General features: G+C 34.4%; 1 long non-coding RNA gene across 1 annotated transcript; it reads left to right on the top strand.

Annotated features, from left to right (window-relative positions):
• The first annotated feature begins 339 nt into the window (after window positions 1-339).
• LOC110872965 lies at window positions 340-3170 on the top strand. Its single transcript, XR_002554817.2, has 3 exons — window positions 340-469; window positions 1128-1217; window positions 2925-3170. It is a non-coding gene; the product is annotated as an uncharacterized LOC110872965 (long non-coding RNA).
• Window positions 3171-8932: the final 5762 nt, after the last annotated feature.

The raw sequence follows: 8932 nt of genomic DNA, 5'->3' as shown, positions 1-8932 counted from the left end.
TGGTAAAATTTAACCCGAAAATATTAGGATTTAAAGGAATAATCCTAATATTAAATACAACGTGAATAAAAGCTTTTAAGGGAGTAAGTTTATAAGAAGTCCGAGTTAACGGGACTTAAAATAAAACAGGTTATAACTCCCATAACCCACTAAATAACTAGGAATATCAACCTAGTTAGTCTAGTGTTTTAAACTAAAGAGGGAACTTGATGTAGTAACCTTTATAAACATGGGTAAAGTAGAGGGACTAAAATGGTTAAGATGAGAAAATGAGTTTTTATTAATTAAAACTAAAAACACCAAAACACACACCTTTGTGTGTGTTCTGGTCGTACAAAGCACAGGAGCCAAGAAGGGCTCTCAAGCTCAAACCCTAACAAGCATAAAATCAACAAATTGAAGGGGTAAATCCAACCTAAATCGAAATCCAAGCACGAATTCATGATCACCTCGATGAAGGGATCATAAGGTATGCCAAATTTCATTATTTAGTTCCATCTTGAATTCTTGGTGAACATATGAAATCGAAAATTTGGCTTGCATGATTAAAGTTTGGATGAATTTAGGATGAAATCATGTCTAGGAGTAAACCCTAGTCAATAACTAGTTGAATTAGTGTTGAAATTATAAAGTTCATGATCATCCATTATGGGTGTTTAAATGGGTTTTGTAGAAACATGATGAACACTAGAACCATGATTGTCAAACTAGTGTTATTTAAACTTTATGAAGTTGATCTTGACATTTAACCATGAATTTGATGATCTTCTAGTAAAAGATGTTGAAATTGGCAAGATAGGTAGCCATAAGTTTGATTGTTAAATTCTATAAAAGAATGCCCATTAGGTGTTTGTTAAAATGCCTAAATGAGAAGTAAAGTGGTGAAATTCAAGTGAAACGCGTAATTGGCAAGCTTGACTAATCACATGAGATATGGGATAAAACGGGTTCTAATCATAATGTTGATTTGCCTTAATCGTGCATATTATATGATTAAAGGTAGTTGACTTTAGAAAGTCGAACTAACCTATGATGAAGTCGAATAGAAGTTTCGACATAAAGTCCGTAAGATGAACTAGTCATAATAATGATGACTAATCTAACCATCTTACGAATCATGATGCTAGTTTGACTCTTGACAAGCTAGATGGAGGCTTGGGGAAAGAAGCGGGTCAAACGGATCGTATACGCGGAAAAGAGCATAATCCGGATACTAGGTAAGTTAAAGCTTACACCTTTTATTAACAACTATTGGTTTTATAGATTATGAATAATCAAAAGTCATATTTGACTTATGATGTTTTGACCCGTCATGTGCGGTTCGGAACAAAAGACATTAATGATAAACCATGTTGAATGATTAAAAAGAGCTAATAAGATCATTTAGTCATGCAATGACTAATAAATAACGAGTTCTAAATGATTACCTTGTAAGGTAAATCAATACAATTAATAAGGGTTAAATGGTAAGGTGGTCACTAGTTGACGATAACCGTTAGTTTTGAAGGACACTTTATGGCGTAAGATATAAAGGGGTCAAAATGATCAAGAAATAGATTTATAAGGAAAATTGACCGTACGGTGTAAACCGGTACAAGTCATGTAGACGAGATGATGATAAATCCATCTCGCAAAAGTAAACGGTCATTTAGACCAAACGGGTCAAAAGGAGAAAATATCACCCTTTGACAATATCGACTAATGGTTTGTCGAGTTGTATGATTACTGGAATAAATATCGATTGAATATTGACATCGCTATTACTTAGCGGCTACTAAGGCAAGGTATCGAAACGGGTCAATATATTGATCCGAGCCAGGTTTGTATAATGATTCAACTCGTCATGTAGAACTTGAGGTTCTATAAGTGTTAGACAAGGATAAAATATAGATATTCCGTTATCATTAAGGTAAACCGAATAAATTGGGTCATGATTATGGTATTTTAGAAATATAATGGTTTCTAAATAAGATTATAGTTTTAAAAGTGAGATTTTGGTCGAACATGGCTTTAAAGGTCCTTCGTCGTAATAGGAGGGGTAAAAGTGACCAAAATGCTCTTATAAGTGAAATTAAGCAAACGATCCCTAAAGGTTGCTTAGAAATGAGTTTTGTAACCAAATAGATACTTGTATTAAGTATAAAAAGTGAAATATGTGAATCTTTGGGTCAAATGACTCTATATGAGTCTTTGCCGTAAAATGATAATCTGAGGGGTAAAACTCGGAATAAATAGATCTCCACATTAAATCCTCCACACATATAGTTGTGGTGGAAGATAAATTGATAAATAATATGGAAGTACAATGCTAGAAGTGAATGGGTATGAATTATGCGGTAAAAGTGCTTAAATACCCTTAACGGGTCAAAATAAGCTTCTAAGTCAAAACGGGTTAAAGAAGGTATACAAATCCGTGATTTTGAGCCTAATATAATAGGAGATATTGAAATTATGAAGTTCATGGGTTTAAAGATCAAATAGGCATGTTTGTTTGATAAAATCACGAACGGGTCAAAATTTGGTAAAAAGGGTAATAAGCCAAAGATTTAAAAGTCTTAAATTTTTGTTAATCCGGATGTCGGATTTTAACTCCATATGATGGAGAATTAAATTACGGACGCGTAGGAAAAAGAATCGTGTAAAACGGATTAAAAACGAGAGAGTTATGTCCGTTTCGGTAAGAACTAATGAAAAATAGACGTGCAGAGTTGACACGGGTGGGTGACTTTTTGACACGGCCGGGTGGCTGGGCTGTGAAAAATATATGTTAACTGACACGGCCGGGTGACTTTTTGACACGGCCGGGTGAAGGGGCTGAAAACAAAACAAAAATAATTTCTTGTTTTGTTACGTTAAGCACGGAACTTGTTTATACTCGATTATTAAAGTGTCAAAACTAATTATTTACATGGTTTTGACCGTAGGTGAAGATGGACCTAATCCGGATGAAGATCAAGCGGCGAGCAAGAACCGAACACACGTTAAATGAAGCTTCTGCGTCAAATCTTGATTTGTGTTGATATAAGTGAATTATGTAAACACTTATCAATTGTTTTTGAAATGTTGTAATCATTTGGGAATGTTGGTATAACAAGTTTTGTAAAGACACATTTTAGCATAAAAATTTGTATCTTTTATTAAAATATTAATAAAACCAGACGGGCGTTACATATTTTGATCATGAGTTTTCAATAAAAACTTTGCCATGGATTTTGTTACAAAAATACAAATATTGGAGGTTGGTTTTTATAAATAAAAATGGATAATATGTATTTAGAATATATATTTACATTAATGACATGATGTGTGTGAATACTTGTATACTTTGTGTATTAACTATATTATTTTAGGGATAAAATAATATAACTTAACAAATACCAAGAAGTTACAATCCAAAATAATTACCGGGACTCTCATGGAATAAGTATACAAGTTACACACATAATATTGTGAAACCACGCAAGAATGTAGCTTACAAAATATTCCGAAAAATACATTTATGAGCGTACTTTTGGTAAATATTATTTTGGATACAAAAGAAATGAAAATATGATTTTTATTATCATTACAAAATATATCGTATTTTCGACAAGGAGAAAATATATTATTTTGGAAGTAAAAATATATTTTCTTAGTATATTTAGAAGATATATGATTTTGTGAAAAATATATATTTTCTTGAAATACATTATTTTGGACAAAATAAGTTTATATATATTTTCTAAGTAAGACTTGAAAATATATTGTTTTGGAAATATATATTGGGAATATATTGGCATATTTATATTTGGAATAATACCTCGAAATACGACACCAATACGTGGCAAAATATACAAATACAAATACGAATATACCCATCTTTGGGAAGGAAATACGAATAACAATACTTGAGAAGTATTATTACAAAAATATTGTTTAACAATTATTCCAAAAATTAAATATAATATAAAGTTAAAATAATTATTATTTTAACAAATAATTATAACTTGGAATAATATCAGAAACGTAACTAAAAAACGTAAATACTAAGGCAAGGCACGACCCGTTCGTCTAATAGGCGTTAGTACATTGTAGGTAGTCGTGTTTGCTGAGGAGATTTGAGTTATGATTACCGAAGACGCAATACTGTGAGTTCATGTCCCCCTTTTCTTTTAACTGTTTTCAGTTATTACAAACGTTTTATACATGGTATGGTTAGCTAAGAAGGGTTACTGCTAGATCGTGTGAATGGGTAGGGCGATTAAGGCCATCAATCCTCGTTGTAGGACCGAGGGGCATGAGTGATAGATCTATTTGGGTGTGGCGAGCCCCACCCGTGAGTCCGTCGAGTGGACCATGTGGTGACTATGTCTTACAGCGGAGGCCCGGTGCAAGTCTGCTAGGTTTGAGTCTTCCTGTATCACTTCACACATACCATTGGCTTTGCAACCCAGTGGTGATCTATTTTTCCTTATTGCTGCATACCAGGGACTTACATACATACTTACAACGTTTCAAAGGTTTATACATACACACAAACGAACACATGAACTCGCTCAACTTTTGTTGATGTTTTTCAAACTACATGTATTTCAGGGAAAATTGTAACACCCCGAAATTTTTAAGAGTCATAATATAATATTTTATTGTTAATGCTTTATAAAAGAAAGTGGTAAATGTAAGTTTTACTAGATGAAAGTAAATAAGGTGCTAGTAATTGAAGTATTGACAATTAAATCATTAAAAGTAACGAAGTTAGTGTGATGGTCATTAACTGACATGATAATGAGTTTAATCTCATTTATAAGAATTAGAAACTTGAGGGACTATTTTGGGCATTATGAAAGATGAAATAAATAAAAACCAATTAAAACACCAAAACTCACACACTGATGTGTGTAAGTGTGTCGCCCAGACAAAAGAAGAACAAGGGGAAACCCTTGTTCATCATGAATTAGCCAATTGATAAGAAAATTGAAGATGTATAGGATGCATGTATCAAGATTTTTGATCTCCTATATGTTCTTCACAATCAAGTAAGTTAAATTTTATGATTTGATGATCTTGAATAAAGTGGGTTATGATCAATCCAGGAAATTTCATGAAATTAGGTATGATTATATGTTAGAATCATCACATGAAAGACGAATTGTGCAAGACTTTAAGTAAATTGATATTTTAGGATGAAACCCACTTGTTCAATGAAGTATGATGATATATGATGATCTTGTAAGAATGAAGTTTGTGTAAATATGATGAACTAGTGGGTGTGGGATGCATAATTATAGGTTAGATTGAAAGATGGTATGAAATTTATGTAATTTTTAGTGATGATGATGAATGAAGATAGGAAATAGGAATGAAAGCATGATTTGGTTGTACATTGTGCATTAGACGGTGTACGCACACCAAGTGTTTGATGAAATGCCCAAGTGATGTTAGGATATGAGAATTTTATAAAACGGCTTGACATTTATGAATTAATTGGGGAATGACGAGGTCGGTAGAAAACTAACTTGAATAATGTGCCTTAGAGGGAATTCATATGAGAATTCGGGTTGAACGTATGTTTTGATTAAAATCATGCATTTAGGAATTTGTATCTTGTGCTTGAATGGTGTGATGCTCACCATGTATTTGATGCGCTTGATTTATGGTAATTAAAAGTGAATGTATACGAATGTGAAACGAATAGCTGATTTGTAAGTAAATGTGTTGGAGTTATGTCGTATTGTTACTGTAGATGATATGGCCAAATATAGAATCACAAAACATTTACATGTGAAAGAATGTGTAAGTGAACGTGTATCTGTTAAATAAATATGCGTTTTATGCATTGACATGATGGATTATATGAGTTTGAAAAGATGTGATTTTTGGGTATATGCCTTATGCTTGTTAGACTTGACTAATGAAAGTCAAATGTGAGTTATGCATTCAACATGATCATTTATATGAACAATCATGTATACTAACAAGGATGTAATTGTGGTGACACGAAAGCCTGGGGATCATGTGGAAAATGGACTTAAGCAAGAAAGGCTAACGTGTCAAGAGGAGACAAGGAAATGAATGTATAAACTCGGACGCATGAGGTAAGTGATTTCCGAATCACTTCTTAGTTTGTTAAGTAAGGTTATGTTCTAGTTAATTAGGCTTGATAATTGAAGTCAAATAAGAAGGGTTGTATGAAATTGATGATTTACGTTAAGTAGGCCAAATGGGTCAAAAATGTGGTTTTATTACTATAACGGAAGGGTTGTATAAATGAATGACATGAATAGTTTTAACGCATACCGGGTATCGAGTGCATAAATCCCAAGTTCAAACCCTGGATAATGTAAAAGTATTATAGTTATAACGTTTATGTAAGTTTTGGGTTAAAACAAATGAGTAGTTTGACGAAAACAGGAACGGGTCGAATAAGTGAAAGCGGGTATATAAAGCCGAGAGCCTTAAGTGAATATTTTCCTTAAACCGGATGTTGGATTTCAAGTTCATATGATAGAATGTGAATTTACAAGCATGTAGGAAGACACGGGAGGGTAAACGGGTAAACGGTTCAAAAGTTATGCGCGTTTTAGTGCGTACGGACGACGAAACGGAGCTGCAGAAAAATGCATTTTCTAGAGGGCGTCGCCGACGGCCTTAGGGGCGTCGCCGACGGGCTCTAGAAAGTTAGTTTTTGGCTGACGGGTTATTTGGCTGTCTACGGAAGTTTTGGGCTACGGGCACTTGCAAGGGCCGTCGCCGACGCCCCTAGGGCCGTCGCCGACGGCCTCCCCATGTTCAAAAACCTGAAATTTGTTATCTAAGTCGATTTGGGAGTAGTAGGCTTCGGTTTGCTATCCGTGGACCACGGCGGGCCTCCCAAACATGATTTTGATCGTTCCTTTGATGTTTATGGGATATAAATCTAAGTCTATGTACCATGTAATTAATGTATGGATATATAAGTATGTAAGATCTTGATCGCGTACGTAAGAGTGTATGTACATATGTAGACGTGTATTTAAGTATATATGAAGGCACGTATGAGTGTATGCATATATGTAGAGATATAGGAAGGTATGTACGTATGTAGATGTGTATGTATGCACGTAAGAATGTATGTATACATGATTTAGATACATCGAGTAATACGTTATTAATGGTGTGCCTTGAGAATGAAAAGTAATGCGGGTACATTATTGAAGCCTCATCAGGATATGGATACGCAGATGAAATGCTTAAAGTTAGAAAGATAACGAAATGGGAAGTATCCGAGATTGAATCTTGTTTATGCATTGTGTACTAATGTTATGAATGTATGTGGTGAGTGCAGGTTGTTTGAATCACGAGCAGTTATCACGAGGAATAGAGATCAAAGATCGAGTCACAAGATAGATTGTACGGGAATAATTGAGTATGTACTTTAGTAAACAGGACTTATACTTTATTTTTGTAAAAGATACATATTAAAACGAACTTTCAAGTAAGTCAAGACATTTGTAATGAAAGAAATTTTATGGCACGAATTTCCGCTACGACTTTCTGTCAAATACGTATTAGGGCCTTACAAGTTGGTATCAGAGCCATGGGTTGATTGAAATCAAGTGTGAGGAGATGAATACTTGAACTCAAACCTGTGTGCTCTTGTAACAAGAAACCCGTACAATCCGAGAGTCGATCAAGATCTAAAGGTAGAAGCAAAGGCAAGAATGTATCAGATTATGTATTTGAAGGGAACTAATAGTATGTTATGTGAAGGATAAGCGCAATTGTTCAGAAGGGAGGATCCGTGAATGCGGTCTAGGACCGGCATCAAGGCAAGTAATAAGACGAATTGACCCCTGGTACGTAAATTCAACGCGTGGGTGTATGAAATGGTATAATTAAGCAAGTGAAAGAAAATTTTAAATGAATATAATAACGACATGGTAAAGAAGTTTTAAAAATGTAACACGTGCCGAAACTTAATTCTTCGAATATAATGTGGCGATTACGCGAAGACACAAAACTAGTACGTGGATTGTGTACCTGGCCAGTACACAAGAAACGTATGACGTTCGTGAGACCGCGATAATTGTTACAGGTATGTCCGTTAGAATTGGGTAGCAGATGGGCGTATGGGTGAAATGGGTAGTAAGACTATCGGGAGATTGAGAGTACTACGTAAGAGTGAAAAGTGCGAATGATAAGAATGAAGAATCTTGAATCCGTAAGAAAGTACGGATCAACAATGTATGAATGAAATGTTTGAATCCGCGAGACGGATTCAAAGAATGAAAGATATGAATGCAATGCTTGAATCCGCAAGACAGATTCAAGGAATGAAAGGCATGAATGAAATGTATGAATCCGCGAAGACGGATTCAAGGAATGAAAGATGTGAATGTAATGTTTGAATCCGCGAGACGGATTCAAAACATAGAAGGTACGAAAGGTATGAATAATGTGTTCGAATCCGCGAAACAGATTTAAGATATAAAAGACGGAACTAGTCTACATAAGAAGAAGTCGATAGCTTGACGATGTTTGCGTCAAACAAGTCATATAAGTAAATGTAAAGCAAATGAATAAAAGAATGATAGGAATGAAAATATCCGAATGTGTAAGTAATTACGGACCAAACAAGTAAATATTCCTTAAGTGATATGGTTCAAATTATGTTTAAACTTTCATATATATATATATATATATATATATGAATATATTTATGCAAATGCGTTGCATGCAAGAATGGTCAAAAGGATAAATGGGTCATACGGGTCAGATGGCGATCGCCATTTGAACTCGGTAGTTAATGTTTTGATATGTTAAGTTTTGTGCTCGTAGGTGAGCTTGATGAATGGACACGCAGTGTCGCCAATCGGAAAGGAATGATTATCGTAAGATAAGGATAACGAATCAATGGAATCTACTTCCGTCAGGTATGTATAAAAAGGGTTGTAACTTTAATGTCATCGAGCAC

The sequence above is a fragment of the Helianthus annuus genome, chromosome 8 (assembly GCF_002127325.2).
Source record: "Helianthus annuus cultivar XRQ/B chromosome 8, HanXRQr2.0-SUNRISE, whole genome shotgun sequence".
NCBI lineage: Eukaryota > Viridiplantae > Streptophyta > Magnoliopsida > Asterales > Asteraceae > Helianthus > Helianthus annuus.
This window is presented reverse-complemented; position numbering and strand designations above follow the sequence as displayed.